At 50.4% G+C, this 2468-nt stretch overlaps 1 pseudogene; it reads left to right on the top strand.

Moving 5' to 3' along the window:
* The first annotated feature begins 1194 nt into the window (after positions 1 to 1194).
* LOC136635915 (5S ribosomal RNA) lies at positions 1195 to 1308 on the top strand (annotated as a pseudogene).
* Positions 1309 to 2468: the final 1160 nt, after the last annotated feature.

Raw genomic sequence — 2468 nt, forward strand, 5'->3', positions numbered from 1 at the left:
ACCTAGTTTTGCCCCCTCCTCACCCTCTCCCTTCCCCGAAACACCCCTGCACCGCTCAGTGGCATGATACACACCACTGTTGGATCCCATGGCTCCTCTGACCAGCACGGAGACCCAGAGCCCACCAGTGCTGGCCTCAATGCTGGTGCCTCCCCACTGCTGCTGCCATGAAATGGCAGTCTCTCGGCGGCAAGCACAAGACCAGGTAGGATCGGGCCGTTTGGCTTAGTTACAGTCAGGATGTCAACCCTCCAAACTACTGGAGACTACTACTGAAAGAAAGCCTGACAATTTTAACCGAGCCTTCTGGAATTAACATTCTGTTGGGGCAGAGGGGGGAATGTCTTGAGGAATACATTCAGTCCAAGTTGGGAATCCTAGCTGCAGTGTAGTGGAGGAATAGGGGCCTGGGCCAAAAGCTTCCCAGAAAAAGCAGGTGGCATCACAGAAACTCTGGCAGGTGTAGCAGACTATAATGGGAAAAGATGCTGGTGGGAGCAGGTGACCTCTGGAATCACTCAAACCAAGCCTATGCAAAAAAACCTTGACTTCTTGCACATAGAAAGCTAGTGTGTCAAGGAGAACAGGTTGCAATCCTCTCCCTTGAAAGGCTAGATTTTTGTAGAAAGTCATTTTAAGAAGGCATGAACTTTGCAAGTGGAGAGTTAACAAGGGAAGAGGGACAGATTAACGACTGAGGTGCAGTGGGAGGTCCAGCCCCACGTGTCATGTTCATGTCGGCAGTCACGTCACCAACGGAGCAAGCAAGGCGAGGCAAGAGATCTCCGTCAGATCTTGTGCGCTGGGCCAAGTCAGAAAGGAGGATGCGTAAGGCGCAAAGAATGCTTTTCTTCCTACGCAGAAAAGGGGAAAGGTGGGACATGATGCTCAGGGGAACATTCATCGGTTTCCCAAAGGTCAGTGCTTGAAGCCAAATGCTTGACAGATGCGGCTCTCCTTCGTTGGTGCCTGCCTGTTTTGCAAACGAGCCTGCTAGGTGGTCGCTCCACGCCCGGCCAGACCAGCCCAAGAAGCTAAGAGGAGTTCATCCACAGGTCCTCTCGATGTCTAGGATCCATGCGCTCCTCTAAGAGGCCTCCAGCCATCTTCGCCTGCAGGCACAACTCCTAACAGCTCAGAGAGAATTGTGGTTTGAGACACAGTGGAGAGCAGCTGAATTGCTGCTTTCATTGCAGCAACTGTTACCCTGCACATGCCCAATCTTGTCTGATCTTGGAAGCTAAGCAGAGTTAGGCCTGGTTAGTACTTGGATGGGAGACCGCCTGGGAATACCGGGTGCAGTAGATTTACACCATATTCTTTTGAGGCTGAAGGTTGCCAACTATTTTCTTTTGCTGCCACATACTATCCTTTTGTTATTAAGAATACTTATATACCGCTTTTCGGCAGGAGAAGTTTGCAAAGTGGTGTACGTAGTAAAATATATCAGTAAACGGTTCTCTGCCCCCAAAGGGCCCACAATTTTTTTTAAAAATACAGAAGAGACCCCAGCAGCAGCCAATGGGAAAGACCCCATGTTGGGATGAAGAAGGTCACTTGCTCTCCCCCTTCTAAATATAAGAGGACACCACTTTGAAAGGTGCCACTTGACCCAGTTAGCAAGAGATCTTGCCCAGATTAGCACACTGGCCTGACATTTTGACGCCTGAACCAGACAGCCAAATGTGGCCCCCACTTCCTGCCACACACACACACACACACACACACACACACACACACACACACACATTCCCTCTCACCCCCTTTCCTTGGTTGTTTCTGCCTCTACTCCTGCTCAAACTCCAACACTCTAACCACCACATCAGGCTGAGACTGAAACGAAACATGCCTCCTTCCCTGAAGCTAGAAAACTAGTATCTCAGGGAGGCAGCTAGACTAAGGCTACAATCCTAACCAATTTTCCAGGACTGACATAAACGCAATGCAGCTCCGAGGTAAGGGAACAAACATTGCCTTACCTTGAGGAGGCCTCCATGACTGCCCCCTCCCAACTGCAGGATGCAGCACATGCCCCACTGTCACAGCTATGCCAATGATGGCAAGCAGGTTAGGATTGTGCCCTAAATCATGTTAGTTTTCCATTTGCAATGAAACATTGCCCAGGGAAGGAGTCAGCGACGAGTCCTCTCCTGCAGTGGTAGAGTCAAGCACAATTTTGTCACATCCATCAGGACTGGGGGAAATGAAAGGAGTACCTGCACATGCTGTCTGATCTTGTCTGATCTCGGAAGCTAAGCAGGGTCAGACCTGGTTAGTACTGGGATGGGAGACCGCCTGGGAATACCGGGTGCTGTAGGCTTATACCATGATCTCGGAAGCTAAGCAGGCTCAGGCCTGGTTAGTACTTGGATGGGAGACCACTTGGGAATACCAGGTGCTGTAGGCTTATACCATAGTCTTTCGAGACTGAAGGTTGCCAGTCTGAGCCTGGTCAGAGATGACCGCTT

Source organism: Tiliqua scincoides, unplaced genomic scaffold (genome assembly GCF_035046505.1).
Source record: "Tiliqua scincoides isolate rTilSci1 unplaced genomic scaffold, rTilSci1.hap2 HAP2_SCAFFOLD_132, whole genome shotgun sequence".
NCBI lineage: Eukaryota > Metazoa > Chordata > Lepidosauria > Squamata > Scincidae > Tiliqua > Tiliqua scincoides.